The sequence below is a fragment of the Malurus melanocephalus genome, unplaced genomic scaffold (genome assembly GCF_030028575.1).
Source record: "Malurus melanocephalus ecotype Western Australia unplaced genomic scaffold, MMel_1.1 scaffold_63, whole genome shotgun sequence".
Classification (NCBI taxonomy): Eukaryota; Metazoa; Chordata; class Aves; order Passeriformes; family Maluridae; genus Malurus; species Malurus melanocephalus.
Window position 1 is genome coordinate 2,486,359 of NW_026623295.1, and position 23,551 is coordinate 2,509,909.

Sequence of the window (23,551 nt, forward strand, 5' to 3'; positions counted from 1 at the left end):
AAAAAAAAAAAAAAAAAAGAAAAAAGTGACCATTGCATAAAGTAGTTTTGTTGTCTAATTTCATTCAAATGGTTGTTCAGCACCATGAAAGTGTAAAATGAAAATAAGTAGGGAAAACATTAAGAGCTATTTGCTTGGGGTGATCTAAAAGAAAAGATCTTTTGTCACACCTCGTAATTAACAGGTTTTTTTTCTCTGTGCAAGGCTCTTGCGCCTCTTCTTTCCCTGGCTACATGCCCTAATTGAGAACAGACCTATTTAATTGGTATGAGATAATTTAAATTATTTGTTTATTTGTACTTTATAGCCTTCCCTACCTAATTCTTTGTTTCTTTTCTTGACCTATGTGAAATAGAAGCACTTTCATAATGCGTGGACACTTGCCTGTATCTTTGCTTTGCAAAAAGCACAGCCCATGAGTTGTCACATCTTCATGACCATACAGTGCTTCTCCACTCCTTGGAGAGAAAACAGAAACAAAAACAAAACAGGAAAACCTGAAGACTTACGCAGCTTTGGCAGAACACTGTAGCTTTTTTCTCTGATCATTACTATGCTTGAAAGCTTCTAGCAACTGCTTTTCACCATTGGAAACAGTACGCCTCTCCAGAACAAGATTTTAAAATCCAGCTTCTCTTATTTAAATGTCCCTGCCCCAGGGATTGCTGTTCCTGTTGTGATAATTTCTTTAATATGTGTGGATGGAGTCTTGCAGCTTCATTCCCTGCAATGCAGATACCTATTCAGATTCTGTTGTTGGTTGCATTAACTCAGATATAGTTCAACCTTTTTTCTAAGACTCCTAAGTCAGAACAGTCAAAAACAATTGCTAATAGAGCGGAATAGAAAGTCTTGAAGGTATTTCAGCATTTAGAAGCCTTGAATTGTGTTGCTGGGAAAAATTGCTCAGTTCAAATAGCTTAAACTAAATTAAGATCAAAGTAATTTAGTGATTGATTAATGACATGTAATTATCCAGAAATCAGTGAGCAATATATTCAGAATCAATACCAGTAACACAACAGTTAAACCACAATGCCAGACACTTACAAAATGCTAATAAACTCCAACAAGTTTCTAAACATCCTTCTGTACCAACCCCCTACACCCCAGCCAGAGGTCACTGGCATCTCTCTCTGGCAGGACAGGTTTCCCAGTTGCTCACCTCCTGTGAGAGAAGTGAGCCCTCCATCTCTGTGTGACAAAGCCCCCCACAAGGTCTCCTGCAYCAGTGAGGTGGCCCTGAGCGCTGGTCACATGTGACATCTCACTGTGGGTACAAGCCCCTCCCCAACACCCCTTTGTGAGGCTGGGCTGCCCTGTCTGAGCTGGAGTCAGGTCCATAATGTGACCATTTTTGTGGCAAACACCCTCCAGACCGTTTTGACTGTATACCATCTCCATAAACACCACGTGCACTCACATTTTTATTTTTATGTTATCCCGGCTACCTGCCAAGGGAGTGTGCAGGCACCCTCACAAAATGCCTGCTGAAATTCCCATATCTCTTGCTATTAGCATTTGAGAAAATGAACAGCAACTGGACTTCACCTGTTTTAGGCATCTCAGTTATTTTTGCTACAGTGAATGTTGACCAATGTGCCTAATGATAGACCAGGGCTGTCACTCTCAGTAAGTTCAGATGGAAAGGTGTCTGCTTATTTCATGAACAAAATTGATTCATGGAAAGTAAACTAACATTTTTACTCTAGAAAGTCTGATTTTTACAGCTGATGATCCACAGTAGTTCTAACATCATCATTTTCTAAGAAATTCAGTTTGAAACTGTTATGTGGTATTTTCATTGTAGCTGAAGCACCAAGATTTTACTCTTGGCTGTGACCCTGATTCAAAGCTTTTAACTTTTGAATTTATTGGTAAAGTCTGCCAAAAATGRAGAGTATCCTCTACAGAAAAACACACTTTTGTTGTTGCTATAACTGTCAGTCAAAGCAGTGCAATGACAGAGTTACTATGAAGTAATGAGCACTTTTCTCTCATACCTGTTCATATCAATACTGGTTTTTCCAAGGAATTTTTCAAAAAGTTTGTTCTTTATCTGCAGAACTTCACAAAAACTTTCTTATATAAACAATAACTGTAAAATTGATTAATGTATCATTTGGTAGTATTGTCACAATTTCCCCATCCAAACCTTGATTTTCAAACCTCCAGTTTAGCAGGTGAACATCCATTCCCTATTCGGACACTTCAAAAGATCTTTGAACATAATAGGAGTCGTTAATAACATTTAGAACAGCCTAAGGCACTTCTTGGAGGGTCAATATCTGATTTGTCATGTAATCTCAAAAAATCCCAAAACCCTAATACCTTAAATTCTTTTCTCAACATAGTTCTTAATTGTTATATGTTTGCAAAAGTATGGCAATGCAACATAATTAAGAAATGAAGGGTAGAGAAGATATCTGTTAGCAGAGAAGTATTTTTAACTATATTATTAATTGAAATTTAACCTGTCCATTTAAGATGAAGACTTCTTTTAGTATATAAAAAGAAGAGTAGTTTTAGACATCAGTGTCAGTGTTTGTTAATATCAAGATTATTTAGACTAGCTCTTTAAATGTATTCTGCTGAACTATTTTCATATTTAGTCAGTGGGAAAAATGGGTTTTTAGTAGTGGTTGTCACAGTCAGTGCTAGAAATGATTGCTCTTAAAAATATTGAAAAACCAACTGAAATTGTTTCTATGMAGAAGCATACAATGTGCAGATTAACATCAAGATTGTACAGGAATAAAGGTGCTTTGCTACTAAAGTTGTCTGTTTATCATGTCAGATATAATATTGGTTTTTTGAAATTCAGATGTCCCTCTCAAACCCCAAAAATATTTAATAAATAATACCTTGCACAATTTTTTCCCTTATTATCAGTAGTTTCAGCAGCACTAGTATGTGTCTTTCTGTCTATATTCTGTTTTTAATAATCTTCCTTTCTCTTACCCAAATCAAATGCAAATGGATTCCTGTATAAAATGAACCCCAGTACACACAGTGCTACTTCATGTTCTCAAAGACATTTTGTCATTTCTTATATCATCATTAAGAGGTAAGTCCAACCATGTAAATGTATCCTATCATATCCTTTCTAGTGCCAGTGTTCCTTAAAGAAAAACTAGGGTGATATAATGTAGTATAAACATACTTGTCTTAGGAACAGCAGAAACTCTTATTCTTTTTCTAAGAGTAATATTTTAATTCTTAAAAAAAWTTTTAAAAGTGGAAAGAGGGAAAATGAGCCACAATCTACAGAAAGCCCTGTAGACACTCCCATAGTTGYAATACTGATACTGTTCCCAAAAACATTTTAAGAATTTGTTCAGTTCAGAAGAAAAAAAGTTGAGGAAAGGCATGATAAGAGTGTAGTGCCATCTATTAAAACAAAAAGAAAAATTTTATGAATGTTATATATATAGCATTTTTATAATAACTGTTTCAGAAGCTCCCATTTTTGAACTGGCAGAAAAGAGCCTATTGATTAATGTTTTCATAACTAATTAAATGGATTAGGATAAAGCAGTGAAGTGGCAGAGATATCTTAAAAGGATAAGGTCTACTAGTTCATCCTTCTCCTGGTACTATATTATTTCAAAGTATGTGATTCTGTCTTGTTTTAAACGATTTAGGCAATAAAAGCTTCCCTATTACACATTTGACACAGCTTTGTAACTGAGAAACTCTTGCATGATTTTCAGAAAATGGAAGTATATTCTTTTTCCTTAATGCTCTTTACATTACTCTAAAAATGCCCTTTTCTTGTAGTCTTTGAAGCAGTAATTTGCATGCTGTTATCCTACCTTTAATGAACAATATAATCCCAGTGKTTTTTTTCTAATTCTCCTGGTTATTCTCAAGATTTAATGTTCCATGGCTGTCAGTTCTCTATGTGTCCAATGTCTCTGCTAACATAAAAGATATAAATACCAGTGATAGCAGTTTTCTTCCTCACAATATTATACTACATTTTCTATTAAATGAGTCCTCCCTTTCATCATTGTTTTCAGTTTTAGGCCTTCTTAGATGCCTTTTTGTTTGTGGTTTGAAACATTTCATTTGAAATTCAAAATGTTCTTCTGCAGTGTATACTCATATTAAAAAATACCAGTAGTTAAAGAAATAGATGTTCAAATTTATATAACTCTTCCTATATAAAAATACAGCTCTTCCTAGGGCTTTCTCACTATTTTTCTGTTCATTTCGAAARAGTGAAAAGGAACTGTTGGGCCTAACTTTTGGGATGCGAATAAACAAAGAATTAAAATAATCTGAGCCATTGAATGGCTGTTGTTTAATCACAGATTTGTAGTCACCTACAAACTTTTGTAAGCCTTTGAAATGTATAGGTGTAGATAGATAGATGGGTGGATAGAAAGATAGACAGACAGACAGACAGATAGATAGATAGATAGACAGATAGATAGATAGATAGATACATAGATACATAGATACATAGATACATAGATAGTAGATAGAGAGCTATACATATACATTTGTGTCATCACAGATATTCACGAGCTCAATTACATTAAGAAAGCAGTGGGTAATTGAATGGGCCTACATGCTAAGTCTTAGGCCCTTTGGATAATTAAAAAATCCTATTTTTATTAAGCAACTAAATCTTAATAAAATAAAACTAAGAACAACAACAAATAAAAGCCCAAAACCAAAAGTTAAATTAAGAAACAAAGAATAAAGCTCATTATAGGGCACACTAAAAAATATTACAGAGATGGAAGGACCTCTTTTTTACTGTCTAGCTCATTATTCATCTACTCTCCTCAGAGAATAGAACTACTAAACTTTTTTTTACCAGCTCTGTAACGTAGGCTGGACTGAAGTTTAACTTCCCTTTTAAATTGAGTCTTTTGATTTACATCACCATATGTTCAAAGTAGAATGTGGATACTATACTCTTTTTCCCTATCTATGCAGGCTCTTAGCCACCACGTTATCAAAACACTCTCTTTTTCACTCACTGATATCTTAAATGCATGTGTTGGTCAGAAATAATTTGGCAAGAGTCTCAAAAGACAGAGCTGCAGAATGATCTAAGTTTATTTTTAGAATCTCACCTGAAAATCTGAACATATTTTTCTTGAACTATTAATAATTTTTAATAATTTCAGATTCTGTCTCTTTCTTTGTTTTGTCTTTTTTTTTTTTTTTTTTTTTTTTTTTTTTTTTTTTTTCTGTATTGGTGCTAGGAATTATCTAATGGTTTGGATTTTTGTTGCATCTTAATTGCAAACTAGGTGGACTTTGTTCCCTGGTAACTTTTGTGGGTGGTTTAGCAGACAAAACCTCAAGGATGGGTACGTAGACCAATCAAGCACAGAAAAGAGAACATCAGGACAGATATTAAGGCTTTGTTGCCTTCTACAGTAATACGACATCACTACAGTCTGGGTGAGGAGCGGCTGGAAAGAGGCGTGCTGGGAAGGACCTGGGGCTGTTTGTCAACAGCAGCTGAACATGAGCCAGCCACTGCCAGGTGGCCAAAAAAGCCAATGGCATCCTGGCCTGTATCAGCAATGGTGTGGCCAGCAGGAGCAGGGCAGCAATTGTCCTCTGTACTCAGCACCAGTGAAGCCACATCTCAAGTCCTGTGCTCAGTTCTGGGTCCCTCACTACAAGAGGGACATTGAGGGGCTGGAGCRTGCCCAGAGAAGGGCAGCAAAGSTGGTGAAGGGTCTGGAAAGTATGTCTGATGAGCAGCAGCTGAGGGAGTTGGGGTGGTTAACCTTGGAGAAAAGGAGGATCAGAAAAGACCTTATCACTCTCTACAACCACCCCAATGAAGGTTGTAGAAAGGTGAGAGCTTTCTGGCCTTTTCTTCCATGTGACAAGTAACTGGACCAAAGGACTTGGCCTCATGCTGCACCAGGGGCAGCTCAGATTGAAGATCAAGAATTTCTTCCTGGGAAGAGTAGCTGAGCATTGGAAAAGACTGCCCAGGGAGGTGGTGGAGTCACCATCCTTGGAATGGTATTCAAGAAATGACTGGATGTGGCTGTCAGAACCCACTTGGCAGGGGATGTGATGCTCATTGTCAAGMTGAACAGAGACACAAGGCCATGTGCCAGGGAACTCTTATGCTTTTTAAAATACAATTTGCAATGTGGATAAGTGAGAGTCTGTGCATKCTATGTAAGAGCTGTGAAATAGTCTCTGATTTGCATAAATTTTAAACCTTTTTGAGGAATCCCATATGAATCCTATGTAATCTCACACCAAATAAGAAAACTTTAATCTGAGTGATGAAAAACAATCCAAACCACCCTTGTAACATAGTGGTGTTTCTCTGATCTGAGTCTAGCCACAAGGTCAAGGAATGAATGTGTCTTGYCCTGGAAAGTGGTCCTGAGATGAAATTCCACATTACAGATCATCGAGACTACACCAAACAATTACCCAGTATGGGCCAATCCAGAGCCAAGAAAGCTCATATTCTCAAATTAGCACGGGTGGTTAAGYCATCTAGAGTGACCAGCTGTCCAGATTTACTATGACTGTCAGAGCTATGGCAGACACCCAGCAGCCGTTTCTCAAAGATGATTGTTTCTCTCCTGGCCCTATGCAGGATGTAAGCGCATAAATATTGAGCTCAGAGAAGGACTATCTTAAAACTAAGAAGGCTTTTTCACCTTCAGAATCAATTCAGCAGCATATTTATGGAAAATTTCTTCAGATGAGTTTCCAAATTCCATAGAAAATGCACTCAAGGTGTTCAGATACTTTGTCAAGTGCCTGTCTCAATTTTCTGAGTCATTAACTAAAAAGTGAGGGCATAAGAAAGTGAGCAAAGGCTGTATGCAGAGAATTGTTAAGATTTTAAAACCAAGAGGACTGTTACAGTTAGTTCATCTTATTTTTTTATGTAATACAGACCACAGAAGCACTCTTAGCAACTGTGTTGCTAACTTCTTTTTGATTTTTTTTAAATAGCTTAATTTTGAAACTAAACTCAATAGACAAGCCATTGTTTTCCTTGGGAAGTTGTTCTATTTAGCTTTCTCTGAAATGACCTTTATATCTAATTTACCTAACTTTGCCTTCAAACCACTGCATCTCATTCTGCCTAATGCCACAAAGTTTCTCAGCAAGGCATTTGTAGCTTGTGATAAAGTCATGTCCTTGAAGAAATTCAATATGTGGAGCTTTTGCAGCTTCTTCGCATGAGCCATTTTCCTCATCCTTCCTCATTCCAGTTATTATTTTCAGAAGCTTCTAAAATTGCAACATCTTTTCTAAAGTACAAGAACCAGARCTTGTCACAGTAGTCAACTAATAGTGTCATTAATATCATCTTGTGGAGCAGAAATACTACTTTCCTTCTTGCATAACTGGTCATGAAACCTAATTTCTGAATCACTGAAATTAATTCTGTTGATTATCTTGGGAACAGTACTAACGTGAGGTTTTGCACGTGGACTTGAAATGAAGATATCTATGAGGAAGAAAGAAGGAGRTACAAAGTGAGAGGCAAAATTGGAAGCAAGGATTACAGTGAAAACCTTGKGAGGATCATGTGACCTGTAGCCAGTGGTAGCAGGGAAGGCACGATTATAAGTGGCAAATGCCACAGAACTGTAAAGGTCGTGTGTCAARTTGCCAGCTGTGTCCTGTACTATATATTGTTCCTTCATTCTACTTCTTGGAATCAGTAGAGGAAGAAATCAAACTCACTTTTCTGTGCACARGTAAATGAGAAAGCAGACCTCTTCATATTTTTCATAGTCTATGGAAGTGCAGCTTGGATAAGCACCTAGTTGTTAGATCAGCTCAAATCACAGTAGTGTGATCTGATGTTTGTTCTGACACAATCTTTCATCCCTTCATCTTAAAAAGTAAAATTTTAAAATGTACTTCATTCTACTAAGTAACATGTCTTATCTTAATGCTTTTTACCTGGCTTACCTCTTTGTTTATTTATTTCCACTTTTTCTATTTGGGTATTTTCAGTAATTTTACTCACTCTTCATTTATATTTTATTCTTAAYTACCAATATAGGCAATGAATAACCTTGGGCTGAGATATACTCATGAAATCACAAGAAATTCCATCCACAGCKGATAATTTTTCTTATCTAGCTTCTTACTGCAACTTAGTAGTCAAGACATTTATAAGTGCAATAAATATAGATACATTTCTTTTATAATAGATCTTTTCTTAAACCATGAAGTCACATGGTGTGAAGCCAGGTACTCTACAGAAGTCTGAATATTTTATTCAGCAAATTGGCCTTTATCARCTGACCTTGTAATCTCATAAAAAACAGTAAACAGTTTGTGTAAGAAGGCTCATTTTCCATTAAACTGYGTTGGCTGACATCAATTTTGAATGCTACCGACTCTTAATTATTTACTGATTACATCCATGCCATCTTTTTGATAACCAGCTGAGACTCCTATCAACCTAGCTGTCCTTTAATTTTTCTCTCCTATAACCTTTTAAAACACCAGTAGAGCAGTTCAGCTGTTTTGAAATCCCCTGTAAGTTTTCCATTGCTTCTGTTTGAAAACATCTATTTTAAACACCTCACAGACATTTGTTGATAATTCCTTGARTGTTCTCACATTCAATTGTTCTGGTTCTGCATTTTTATAAATGCTTAACTCCATTACAATTTGTAGTACCCTTTGTAACAAATATAATTATCAACATCACATCTGATATTTATTCTTCTGTCTTATTCCGAGGAGGTTTTGTTGTTGTTATTGTTCTCCTGCTGATGCYCAACATAAACGTGTATTAAATAATTCTGTCTTTTCTGGATCATGGTACATGATTTTGCCATCTCTGTTTAAAATCAGTATCAGTAAATCAGTAAATCAGTAAAATCAGTAAATGTCACTAGTTATGGTTCTGGTGTACATACATCAGAACAGAAGTACACACATATTTATATTTTGTACATATTTGTTTAACTACCCTTATTAACTGCATTAATTCCTTAGCTATCACAGTTTGCACATTACTTTCTCTTTATATACATATATATGTATATATATGTTTGTTCTTTTAAAATATGGCAGCAGACAGATGCAACAAAATTGCCTTATAACTTAGATATTTTTAGTAATTTTTTTTTTTTTTAAGGAGTGTTTGGGACACCTGACAAAGCATCTTAAATACATTTCAATCATGCATATACATGTGTGGGTGTAGTCAGTGTAACTGTGCACAAATGACTATAAAAAGAAAGAGATTTTATCTCGTTTTTCTTCATCCATAACTGCTCTTCCACTTTTAGATACTGAATTTTAAAAATACACCAGGGTTATATAGTACTTCTTAATATGTTTTCTTTTTGTATAAGCACAGGAATTAGATATTCATTTTGTCATGCTTCCTAAAATCAAAACACAGTAGGAAATATTTTTCTGATCAAATAAACTAAAAAAATAAATTATATAGAAAGAGTAAAAACCAAGTGTTTACAGTACATGAAGGTTATTTATGTAAAAAAAAACATGTACAAATTGAAGAAAAAATAATATGCAGCAAAACTGATAAATTCATTTGGGGCAGGCTATTGTTTGTTTGAGCATTTTTTGATGTTCCACCATAAATTTGACTTTATTAAATGCAAACAGTCTCACTTGATATGAAAAGAAGTGAGAAACAAGTAAGAAAAGAAGAAGAAACAAGTAAAAGAAACACTAGTGGCATAAGAATATAGGTCCCTGAACTCAATACAATTTGCAGGTGAATTGTCTCAGTCTACTTGAATTGCCTAAATCACTGAGAAATAGTTTTAGAAATGAAACGAGAACTCAGCCTTTGCAGAGGTGATGATAAATCAGACTTGTAAAAGTGTAATTTGGCTACTGCCTGTGTTAGTCTTTACTACTTTTTCATACTGAATGTGAGGCAGTCTTTCATATGGGTGAGAAGGAAAATGGAAAGGGTGAAAAGAATTATCTGGTTTTGCATTGTGTGTATAGTTCCCTGTTCAAAAACTGCATAGATGCATTCACTGAATATATGACTTTACCTTATACTCTTGACATGACACAAAATTAACAAGTTTACATTAAAAATTCTTACTTAATTTTCCTCTAATTCAGCATTAGGATTCAAATTTTATTTGCACTAGTATTTTCTACAGTCCCTGTGGTGCTTACAATTCATTCTGTCTCAAAATAGTAAGGCAAAACGACAGAGGGGAAAATTATGCAACACTTTTAAAATATCTATTTTTAACTTAAAAAATAAGTCTAGTGTAGTAGAAATTGTAAATAAATGTGTTTTCACAACCATTCAAGTAGCTTAATGTCAACAAAATTAAGGCACRTTGCAGCACAAAAATAGCCTCCTACAACAGAGTGCATCAGCAACAGTTCACTCCAAATATTGTAGATAATTAATCTCATTTTCCCTCTGCTTCGTTTTGTGTTCTATTAGTTTTCTTATTCAAACTTTCAAGTCACAAATCTAATTTAAAGCCTCACAACTGGTCTAATGTGGTAATGTGTTCCAAATGCGTGCAGTGTCTAGCAGTGAGTGCTAGGGACAGAATACTAATTTGGCTCCCAGTGTGCACAATGCTCAATAAATAAATAATAAATTACCTGTGCTCACCWTTACTTGGCTACAGACAGTGTCAAAAGCAACAGAAAAGATGGATGCAAGTTTAAGGCATGTAACAGAAAATGAAATGAAGCAGGGATGGGTGGGGGAGACAGAAGAAAAGAGGAAAGCAGAGGGAGAGAAGAACAAGAGGATCCGCCACGCTATGGCAATTAYTCTGTTTACATGGTTAACTGTAGCTGCACAGATAATGTATATTAGCTTACATACTCATTAATTGTTAAATACTAATTATCTATTTGTGAGAGTTTTGCCTTCTGTATGTTATCTTATTTCTCTATAGAGAAATACACAATTCTTTCATATTGTTCTAACTTCTGTTTAATTATTCACTTTTAGTAATCATCTTCTGTTTTTTTTTCAAACATATTGACTTTCTTTTGTTGTTTGACTTTGCTTTCTTACTGTTTGTATAGGTTGCTTTATTTTTGGAGCTTTAGTTTTCATACACCTGAAAACTCCAGTTAAACAATTTTAAAGTTGCTGATTTTCACTCTGCTCTTCTGTGCAGAGTCATCTAAGTTTCTGGAAACTTCACTATGGTCAATGAAATCACACTGGTGCAAAACAAGCACTTGGGACATTAAATTCAGAATGCTGGCATTATAAAGAGGTGTGTAGGGAAGTTTGTATGTACAACAGAAAAAGAGAGGATGTGCTAGTATGTATAGTAAAATCAAAGTCTGAGAATAAAGTGAAGGATGGAAAGATAATGTGGAGAAAAAAAAAGAAAATGCAATTCCCATGAAACTGGCAATGTCTTGGATTATTAAAATATTATTTTGTATAAAATGTCATTACAATCTTGTTTAAATTTAATGCAATTTACCAGACCATAAAGAACTCCTTAGAATAAATGGCTGGTTTCCAGGCACAGCTACTGTGCTGCTGATTACAATACATCCTGACATTTATGACAGTTTTATAATTCTTGTGTTCTGTACCTAGCTGTGCTCTGAAGTGTCTCTACTTTGCTGAAGGCTTTCTCCTGGGAAATGGCACTAAAGTTTTGTGGASTGAAAGGACAATAAAATAATTTGACAGAAAGACACTATTACTATAGAATGCAGGTCTGCTTCCAAATTGTTTATAACTATTACATTTGAAGATTCATTTTATAATGAATACCTATGTAATTTATCATTGCAAAAAATGGCATTGACTTCAGAAGRTGTTCTTATATGACTAAATTTACCAGTTTGAGTAGGGATTTGTCAGATCAATGCCTAGACCCTTCTATTGCAAGACTAATTCCATCAATGGTTTACAAAGACTAAGATTTATAGGAAGACTAGGAAAAATAACTGACCTAGATATAAGCAAAAGAACAGGTAAGAAGGAGTATGAGGGCAGGAAAGAAATCTTACTACACAGCCTTTGACCTTTATGTGGGGCATTACTCAAAATAGCATTTATTCATGTGTTCAAATGTTTCATGGGAGTTTTATAACAAAAAAAATATTGACACAATTCAGAGGATTATTACGGTTTTGCCTTTAGAGAAAGAGCAAGTAGAAGCATTTCTGTAACTACCAGAGTAATACTGGCTTAACGTTTTCAATAAAAACATTGTAAAAGCTTTCAAGTGAAGATATCACTGAAATTGGCATCATAATAATCAATTAACTTTTTTTCTATAAAAGGGCAGTTGTACATTTCAGTTGAAATGCTATAACATTGTGCACCAGCTGTATGAAAAATATTTTGCATATTTTTTGTAGTTTACCTACTTTCACTTAGAGTTGTAAGCAGACAGTTGAAGTTCTGACTTAACCATAAACTTCAATTAGACATACTGACCATTGAGCAGATAGCAAGAGGGAGATACTGAAAAATTTTCAAGCAGAGGTAAAAACAGYACAAAGTACTTTGTTTTCCAGGCAACGACTGTGATTGTCAATATTTAGGGTACTGGGCCAAAACTCCATTAATTCCCGATAACACTATGCCCCCAACACCTTCTCTCTCCAATGACAGGGAGGAAAGCTTAAACACCAATAATGAATCTGCTCTCTCTTCTGCTCTTCTGTCAGTGTTGAGTGCAGAAAATTATTACAGAGTTAGTCCTGGCACCCCATTGCCCTGAACTGCCATGCTAATCAAACCATAGATTGTCCTCAAAAGGGTGTATTTCTAGAGTATTGCTCTGTTTCAGAGTGCTGGCTGTGAGAGATAATGAAATCATCTGTRGTGCCGCAGAAAAACAGGTTTAAATTGTAATCACACAAGAACCCCTGAATTAAATGAGGTCAGCCTAGTCTGTATACAGATGGAAGGAAGACCTCTGTGGACCTCTAAAGTATTTAAGAAGATACTATTAGTGACTAATACAGGAGATAACAATTTTTCACAGTGTTAGTACTGCCCAGGCATCATGTTAGATGTAACCYTATTGCTAGAGATTTCATCTTGCAGATGGAACACAAAAACAAGGTGCTGGGCAAAACTGGTCATTAAAAATTGTATGGTATTTCTCATAATGCTCTCTTGGCCAAACTTGAAGTAGGTAATTACATTCTGCTTGCCTTAATTAACCTGATGTCTGTGAAACACGTTTTTCCTTTTCATCCTAACAGCTCTGTAATGGTATTTTTCCCCATTCTCAATGATCATAGACTATTGGGTCAAAAAAAAAAAAAAAAAAAAAAAAAAAAAAACCAACCGAAAAAAAACAACAAAGAAAAACTACTATATACAGTTATTGAGAACATAAAATATAACTGATAATTAAAAGACATGGGATTTATTAAAATGAAACATTTATAAACCACAACAGAACTTTCCATCAAAATCATTTGATGGTTATCCAGCAAAGAGTCCATTATTTACAAATGCACTATGAAATAAATATTCTAGAAAATCTAAAACTAGGGCTATACTATTTCATATGTTTTAGTATAAAGTARTCAAGTAAAGGCAATGGAAAATATTAGCCAGCTTCAGAGAGAAGTACATGTTTAAATTTCTATGAATATCAACCTCCCTTACTAGTAAGACATGGGTGAAGAAAAAACATGTCACAAGGGGTTGATTTCAAGAAGGTGGGATTAACAATTTAGATATTGCTGTCCAAATCAAATTTATTCTAAATTGGAAATTTTTTGTTTCAAAGGGATGTTTTTGATTTCTTCTGAGTGGTAGTTCAAACTTAAAAAAAAAACAAAAAAAAAAACACCAAACCAAAACAAACAAACAACAAAAAAAAACCCTGAACCTGAAAGTACTGAAAGTGAAGAGTTTCAGCTCTTTAGAAAATAAAAAAATTTTAATATTGTAATAGAGTATTTAACATCAAAACTATTCTTAGTCAGTTTATTGCACATAGTATTAAAACCTTGTATTTTTTTTTCTAATGGAACAGGAAGGGATAGTACATCAGAGTGTGATYCTACTGTTTGATCTTGTCCATTCTTAGAACGTGCACACTATTTTTGCATTCAGAAGCATTTCTGTGTGTTTATCTGTTATTTGTCAATGTCTGGCTCAACTGCAACCATTAGACACAGAGATCATAAGGAAAACACATTCCTTTATTTAATTTTTGCATACCTACACATAACTTTTACAGACAGTATCCATTTTGTGTATATTAATGTAAATGGAAAAAATCTTATTGTAGACATCAGCCATTTTCAGGAATTTTAAGAAACTCACACACAGGTTCCTAATTCAATTAATCAGCATTGCTTGGGTCAATCAATTAAATTTCTCCTCCTGCACATGAAGASAACAATAACCCTCAACCCTCAAAAATCAAGCAGTGTGGGCCTAATTCATCCTTTTGGGTCTGAAATTAAAAAAAAAAAAGTATGATCTTTTGTTATAAATTTTTTTGCAGTACTGCCAGACAGGTTATTCCCTGTAGGAAATCAAGAGGAAAGAAAAGAGAGCAAATCAACAAAGGAAAAAAAAAGGAATAAAGAAAGCTTGCACTGAAATACAATTGCTGAGGCAGCACTGGGGGACTCAGAGAAGAGCCTCTTTGCAAAAGAAAATGCACTGTGCAATTCCAGCTCTCAGACGTGCTTAGTGAAGAATTTTCAGCATGAGTATCTGTGCTTGTCAGGCTTCTTTTTTGAACTGCTACCCGCGGTTTCTGTGTTACCAGCAGATAAATTTCTTGCAAAATTTAGTGGTCGAAGCATACTTTASTCTCTGTCTCCACTGTGGAATTGCACCACAATTTGCCTCTTGCAACRTGGCACTGAAAAACCCACACAAGACCAATGAATATGAGTGAGCAACCTGCCTGTGACTGTTGTACAGCTGAAATATCATCTGGTCTGTTGACCACTATGTAACCACTCTGCTGCCTTAAGAATGCATAGTCATCACTCCATTATTGTAGAAATTTCTCAGAATTCATCCTAACAGTTTGTGTTTTAAAAAGTTCGTGGAGTTCTTGTCACATCCATTTCTGTTTCTTGCCAGCAGCACAGCACTTGATTATATTTAGAAATATTTCAGAAAATAAAAATGCAAGAGCTTCCTGTTATGGAAGACTGTTGCACAACCTGAGTATATATATTATCCTTCCACAGGCAGCCCCTGTGGGTGCAAAGATCCCAGGGGCTTGATGACAGAAAGAGGTGGGTTTCTTTTTCTTCAAATCAATGTAAGAAAATACTATTTTCCTAGGTAAAAGAGGCATTTGTATTTAAAATCAAAGGGATTGAATGACTTTGGGATTAAATTACCATACTTGTTGATTATAAAAAAAAAAAAAAAAAAAAAAAAAANAAAGTACCTTGAAAAGAACTGAAGTGCACAATTGCATATCTGTTGGAGTATAAGTAACTGAGTTGGAGCAATTAGTACCTTATCTTGCAATACTCGTTAAAAGATAGGTCTAACACTCGTGTAGATTTAATTTCAGTGGTGTACACAGGTGCACAAATAACCCTCAGCAAGAGATGCAATCACTTCTTAATCACAGTTCTCTGAAAATTGTAGATGAAAATATTTTTAAATAAATATCTAATGTTAAGAGCCGTGCCATGCAAAATTAACATGTTRTCAAAGACAGACTATCTTTGTTTTCAGAGAACACATAAAAGGCAGCTAGTGACAACTTTTGGTTGYTAAAAGCCTCATGATACCTTCATAAGGGATAGAGTTTTAATTTTCAATCGCTTGTCCAAATCCAGCATGGGTAATTATATTCCTTCTATTTCAGTAATCACAGTTGTCCTTTTAATTGAGCACAGTATAATTTTCTTCTTGCCCTAAAAATCAAAACAAGGCATGGTGTGTTAACTGCCATCAACTTCTTATGCATGTGGTTGCATTTCACTTGCAGTCAGTTCATATTGTAATCTGAAATAATACCATAACCTAAGGTTCAGAATGCAAACTTCAGTGTATGTACATGAAGGTGTATTGTCTCCTCAATGCATCTCCTTGGATAACAGGYGAGGTACGTATTAAATGGCACCCAAAAAATCATATTGAACTTTGTGAGCCAAATGATATCAGCAAAAATATTTACAGTGATTTCTGATGGCTGTGGATTAGGCTCTTTTGGAAATATTAACAGGATTAAAAGAACAAAGATAAAATTCTGACTTCACTGAAACTAGCAATAATTTTTCTGAGTTATTTCAATGCAGTCTGCTTTTCATTGAAAGAGAAGTTTTGTTTTCCTTTGGTTCATTTTAGGAGAGAAGGGAAAAAACCATTTTAAAAACAATTTAAGCTTTCTACCATTAAAAAGTTCTGTCAAACTAGTTCCATTTTGGCATTAGCAAAGTTAGCGAAATCAAAGCAGGTGCTATCTAAATATAGGGTTTAAATAATGAAATAATGATTGTAATATAAACTTTATTTTGACAGTAGAAGAAAAAAATATTTTCAGTCTATATCTCTCAGGAGTAGCATTTAAGCATGGGGACAAATTAGAGAGGATATTAAAAATAATTACAATTCACCTCCAATAGAAAAAAATAAAAATTACTGGGGATGTTTTTTCATGGTATAGAAGTTACTAAAAAGACATTTAATAAACAGACAATGAAATAGATAAAACCATAGTCATAAAAACCCCTCAAAATTCCCCCCGTCCTAATAATCTTAAATGCTAATGGGCAAAACATAGATTCATGTGTAAGATTACCCCCAAAGCACTTTATCAATGTTTGCATAAGAATTGTTTAATACGACCAAAATCTTTAATGAGAATCTCATCTGCCAGCTGATCCCAGTGGAAAGAATGGTAACAAATGCAGGAGAGACTAAAGTATCACCGTTGATACAGTATTATAAATCACAACAAAAGGATACTGGAACTGTATGAATAAATGTAATTATAACATTAGAACCTATTTCCAAGTCCCTCAGGGACAGTGAGAACAGATACRTTGTGCATTAGCTCTTTTGCTTGTATATCCAGTGTAACAGGACACATACTGAACACACACATATCTTAGTTTGAAAAACAATTTAAAAAAGATACTGATATCGTCATTAAAACTAGCATTGCTTAACAATGCAAYGCAGACCTGAAAGAAAACAGAATAGAAAGAGCTGAGGGGAATTCTTGTTAAGCCACACAAAATTCTGTTGGACAAATGCCCTCACAGACAATCTGTTACCTCATTCCTTGGTGTGGGGCATGTCAGGGTCATGCCAGAATCAAACATGGGAAGGGAGATGGACTAGAATAYGCAGAGCTCCATCCATTCCTTAGCAGCCAAAAGAATCCCAACAGGAAATGGCCAAGGCATCACAGCTCTTGTACAGTTTTGTATTGAGCTTGAGTTTGGTTCAGACCCATCAGTACTGAAGACTGAAGAAGGATAGTTGATTGCTTAGACTTTGCCAGCAGAAACTGGCATTTTAAAACACAGAAAGAAGTTCAAAACTGGATTTAAATTTCTGTTGTCTCTTTTTTTTTTTTTTTTTTTTTTTTTTTTTTTTTTTTTTTTTTTTTTTTTTTTTTTTTTTTTTTTTTTTTGTGATTTTTTTACCTAGTTTATATAAGATATATGGTAAAGCAACATTTTTTACTGTTAATTCTTTTCCCATGCACACATCTTCTTTCAAAAAATTACTGAAAAAAATTAGTATTTTATGTAACATCACAGGGTAGTTTATTATGTAGGCAAGGTAGTGTTACAAAGCAGTCACMTAAAAATTGTTAATTTCATAGTGAGCATGAACAAATATCTAAWTTTTCTCTCTGAAATACTATGTTTRAAATGACAACTCTTTTAYGTTTAAAAGTTGCTTTCCTCTGYGTAGTTTGTATGATTTACACTTATTTATGTAGAGATGTGTTTATTRTGCTGATTGTATATTTACTGTTTTATTCTTCTTTGCACCATACTCCAGTGCACATAAAGCTGTGAGAATATGAACTAAGGTGGTGTTTGGGGTTTTGTTTTTTATTTTTTTTTGGTGCTCACAAATAATCAAGACATTATTAACAAAGCTCCACTTGTACAATTTAAATAGTGTCAGAATTTGACTTGCAGATCTAAGGACGAATTTGCAAGGTTGACTGTCAGAATAGGTTTTTGTTTTTTTTAAAAACTTGTCAACAGAGTACACTTAAGACAGAGTTAATGAGAGACAACACACAGAGAATCCAATTATACATTTTTTTACAGATTGCTTATTGGAGTATAAGTATGCTTTAATAGCATACACAAAGTCAAAGAGCTCACATAAGAATAGTCAAGATAATTGAGGACAAATTTATTCAGAAGATACAGAAATTAAGGCATAGATCCTGCTCTTAGAAGCTGCCACATGGGAATTACTTTTAGATTAGCCAGGACACACAGATTACATGTGGGCAAGAGAAGTGGGCAGCATCAGAATTTTAAAAAGACCCAGAAAGGCTGCTTATAAGAAAATAAACCTAGTCTATTAAAATATTTAATGCAATTAGGATTCTGGATAAAAAAGCTGGCAGAGCACATAGCCCTTGACACATATTTTATATATTTTCCTKTGGTTGTCAAGGCAAAAGAATCTTATTTCAGGTTTATTCCTGGTCATATAAGATTGCAGAGATTCTGGAACAAGAGCATTCAAGAGGTTCTTCTTGAAACTGATATTTTTAAAAGCTAACATTCTTTTCTTGAACATGTGTGAAGGGTACAGCTACTCTCAATCTAATTATTTAATAATTCAATACTTTTCTGATGTTTGAGTCTCATCAGGCATAGAAGGTTCTAGTTTCCAAATAAGAATAAAAAAAGCAAATTTCCCATTCCAGTGTGGAATACTGTAGGTTTCTCAAGCACAGATTACTATTTTGTGGTCTCCATATGTCTTTAACTATAAAATATACATTTAAATCCTTTATTCAGCCAGAATACCAGATCTGCCCATAKGAAGGAGCAGAATTTTTGGGATTTTGACTAGATTTCTAGAGAAAATTGCAATATCTCTGTCTCCCAGAMTCCAAACAATTGGATGTTTGTAATTTTGCTTTCCTTTGGATATATGTTATCCATTAGRATATATGGATATCCATATATATATGTAACATTAGGATATATAATTATATTCATTAGGATATAATGTTCAAATCTTGCCTGGGAGTGTTAGGACTCTGTTGTTACAGTTGTTTTAGAAACACAGGATGGGCAAACCATCCACTTCCTACCATAGACACTGTAATTAAAAAAAAAAAAAAATAGTAACAGTGAGATAGAGAAGCACAATAAAAGGGTATCACTTAGTCATCTTCATCAGCTGACTTCTACATAGAGGTCACAAAGATGAGGAGTATCAAGGCACTTAATGAAATAATCTTGATCATATTTATATGAAGTTCCTCTCTGTTGTGGGCTGACTCTGGCTGAATGTCAGATGCCCAMCAAAGCTTCTCGATCAYTCACCTCTTCAGCTGGACAGASAGCAGAAAATATAACAAAAGGTTAATGGATAAAGATAAGAGCAGGGAGAGATCACTCACAAATCACTGCCACAAGCAAAACAGACTCTACTTAGGAAAACTAGCCTCCTGGTTACTGSAAAAAAAAACCTGTCCTGGCCAGAAGCAGGACACCAACACAGGAAAATCTTCTGGTAGCTTTTCACCAAAGCCATCCCTGTTCTTCCCTCACAACCAAAACCTTGCCATGCAGACCCAATACACTCCCAAATATTTGGAAAGGCAGTGTTTGAAAACTGAACTGATAAGGAAGGAAGGTTGACACAATGGCATGGGATGTGACTTTTTAAATGAGAAATTATGATCAAGTGAGGATTAATGGAGCAGTACTTTGAAAGAAACAATAAATATTTCATGCTTGATGTAACAGGCAAAACAAGAAACAGTACAGGTAAGTAAAAAGAGGTGACATTGCCAAAATAATATCACTGGGAAGAAGATTAATTCTAGATGGATATAAATAGGAATCAATTGTCAAGACAAATGAAAGTGTGGTATAAAAAACTGCTTAGATATCTTGGTTGGATAAGGAAGGCAGACATTGCTAAAGAAAGAGACATAACCTGGAAAATCCAGAGAGCAGTGAAAGCATACTGAGAAGCACACACAGGTTTTGGGTTTCAAGGACAGATTTTGAGACATTTGGTTTGAGTGAAAGGCTAGAGTCTCCACAAAATTCAGGAAAGGAAAGAGAAGGTAGTTTTTGTGAGGAGAAACTAAGGGCTCTCTTTTAGATGTGAGCTGGAGTGATAGATATTCACAAAGGGATTACAGGCAGGCTGACCAATATTTTAGTCTGAAATAGTAGTGAAGAAGTTTTGTGAGTCATAAATACATACAAGATGATTGAATTTTTGATGGAATTCAAGCATCAGCTCATATAGTTGGTAAGTCATGAAAGCTGTTTGTAATTTTTGTTTTTCATAATGGAAATACTGAAGTAATCTTTAGCACAAGTGACAAACAATAAAAAAATGTTGAAAAAATCTGTTCTCTGAACAATCCAAGTATACTGTGCTACATCACAGCAAATCTCCCAGATGTAAAGGAAACCTCATGCCACAACAGGGTAACCAAGATCTTAGGCAAGTGAAGGCCACAAACCAGGAACACTAAACACTGTGAAAGCTGGAAATAAATCTGTAATAGAGATAGGCATATCATCAGGTTCCTTCAAACTCCAAAATTTGCTCCCTGCATTTTATTTAATCTAGAGTCATCTCAGTTAATTGGGCTTTCAAAGATTTCCCCTGAAATTAGATGCCTTTAATAAACCCCTTTAATAAGCAAGCACAAAAAGACAATTCCAACAATAGTTTGCTTTTGGTTTTGAGACATGGAAGAAAAAGCATGCATTGGGAGCTCAGCCTTTCGTTCTCCATGGAGAAGGTGGATGCTTTGTGTTCATTTCCCTTTTTTTCTCAAGGTGCTCCAAATCCTTCTATTTTCYAGAAAGTGTACAGTTTCTAAGAAGAACATAAGTCACTGTGCTGAGCTTTTCCTGTAGAAGCAATAACTTCAGTATCAGTAGTTCAATGTCTGTTGGCTCAAGCATAATGATTTTGGACCTGGCAACACAGGGTGCTTCATTGGCCCAGCTTTTTTCTRCAGTTGTGTCTCATGCTTCTGGGTAAGGTTTATGATCTGAAGATTTCAAAAGACAAATTGTATGGTTGCCATAAATTAATTTTACATTTTCCTCCGGGACATATACACATAGATAATAAAGCAATAGAAAGATAAGGGTGGTCTCTTTTGTGTTTTTTTAGTAGTGTTATTACTTTTCTGGCCACACATAAGGATTATATGCTAATTGTTTAATAAACCTTCAGAAATGTACAGAATTAAGTCTTTTTCCTCAGGGCTTTTCTCAATCCATTCTCTGACCAGTCTGTGCTTTGAATTGGGATTGCCCCTACACACGTGCGGGACCCTGAATTTGCCTTGTTGAACTTGATTAGGATCCATCAGCCCAACTCTCGAGCCTGCCCAGATCCCTCTGAATGGCATCCCTTCCCTCCAGGATATTGACTGCTCCACCCAGTTTGGTGCGACTCTGAAGATTATAATAAACTCAGATAAATGGGCATGTGTTACTTAAAATTACCTTTGACATACTATTCACTGCAGCAACCAGCAGCTCAATTTCTCCTCATTTAGAAGCCTCTTAACTGAGTCTACTCTTAAACAGAAAAAAAAAAAAAAATGGTACCACAGGTTGACCAAGAGCCAGCAGTGGCATTGATGAGTTATGGCCACTCTGCCAAAGACCTCCTCTCCTCATGGCAACACAACCGAGGCTAAACAGGTGAAAGGCTCCAGTGCTGTGGCTTCTCTGAGTCAAGATGAATCTGAGATGCTTTGTAACTACTGTACAATCAATATTCCCAGAACTGGATAAATGTGTTTTAAACTGTGACTTGGAAAAAATTTCAATTCGGTAACAATTATTTGTAAAATATGTATATGTTAGTAATCAATTGCTTCAATATATATGCAGMTATTAAATTTTTAAAATAAGTTTTCCCCAGGTGTTTGCATTCTATGATACCATGGAAATATTCCTTTCCTCAGAAACTGAAGGTATAAAGAAGATGTTGATTTTAAGTTTGGAATTAAATCCTGTTTAAATGTGCTCTAAATCACCAAGGATTTCATTATTGCCATTTTTTGTAGAATATAGGGTTAAATTTATTAAAAAAATCTGTGCTCTCTGCAAATCTTGAAAGGTTTTAGTGAAGACATATGTTTTGCCTCAATATTTTGACATAAAAATAGTAGCAAGTTAATTAATTAYAACTTGCATACTTCTTGTGAGAAAGTTGCTCTGTTAAGTTAAAAACCTAGGACCTTTATCATGTCAATCACAAGATGATATCTGTACAGAAACAATCTAATTTATTAGTATCACTGACTATTAAAGTTGGTTTCTGCTACAGTATCTTTAAATATCTCTACTATATGTGATACACATGGTATAACATAAAGGCCAGGTCTGGGTCAGCTGGGTTCTATCATGAATCAAATTCAGTCTGCAGCAAACGCTACGCTTTTCTTCCTCCAGATTTACCTTGGTTTTGGGGTCTTGGCTTTCCAAATAACAGTCTTACTGCTGAAGCTTGGGGCAAAGARAGGTGTCAGTCCATCAGCTTTTTCCACACAACATGTCACCAGGGTCCCTTGGCCCACATTTTCCCTACTCATTGTCCTGCTATTTCTATACTTATAGAAGTACTTTATATACCAGTGAAGCCTTTGTGGACTCAACACTCCTCATCAGATTAATCTCCAACATTAATGTTTAACTTGGCTCTAGYAGACTTACTTTAATCAAATAAGTAATATTTTTGAGTTACTGGCACAGAAATTCTCTAAAGCTTTATGAAAAATGCATAGAGMAAAATCATGTAATATTAGGCAACAAAATTCCCTATCAGTTTCTATTCAGCTGGTCAAACAAATTCCTGCAATCACCTGGTGTTTTGGTTGGAGAAGGTGTTGAAATGGCAGCAGCTTCAGGAGCTGGTCCACATTGAGTAATTTCAGAACTTGCAATATATGAAACTGGCAACTGCTATATTTACAGATGAAACTGCAGAAAAGGAGCACCTGGTGGTTACAAGGTGTATCTCAAAAGGTCAGTTATCAGCTAAATTTAAACACAAATTTATATAAAGCAAAAAGAGCAATGTAGAGTCYTAATCAATGCTCTGTAGAAAATAACAACCTTCAGTATCTATTTCAGGTCAATTTGCACTACCCTTAGTGTGAGGAAATGGGAATGGCATAGGAAGCTAGTGGTGAGTGCTGAGAGTGATCCTGACATCCAAAAGCTTTTGGCTGGAGAAACACAGACCTCTTTGCATTATGTCAGTGATATGCATATTCCCTCGGATACTGCCACTGGCATCATTCCACATGTAAAATCTTAGCAGGAATCATAATTTGTACTTGCATGTTACATGTTGAAATGACTAGTAGAGTCTGTGGTCATTTTTTTTTTTTTATTATATTTGATGAGCATTTTATGTTTA

General features: G+C 35.0%; 1 pseudogene; it reads left to right on the forward strand.

Moving 5' to 3' along the window:
* The window catches only part of LOC130573717 (uncharacterized), a 6,446-nt pseudogene extending 302 nt beyond the window's left edge, over positions 1-6,144 (forward strand).
* The last annotated feature ends 17,407 nt before the right edge of the window (positions 6,145-23,551 follow it).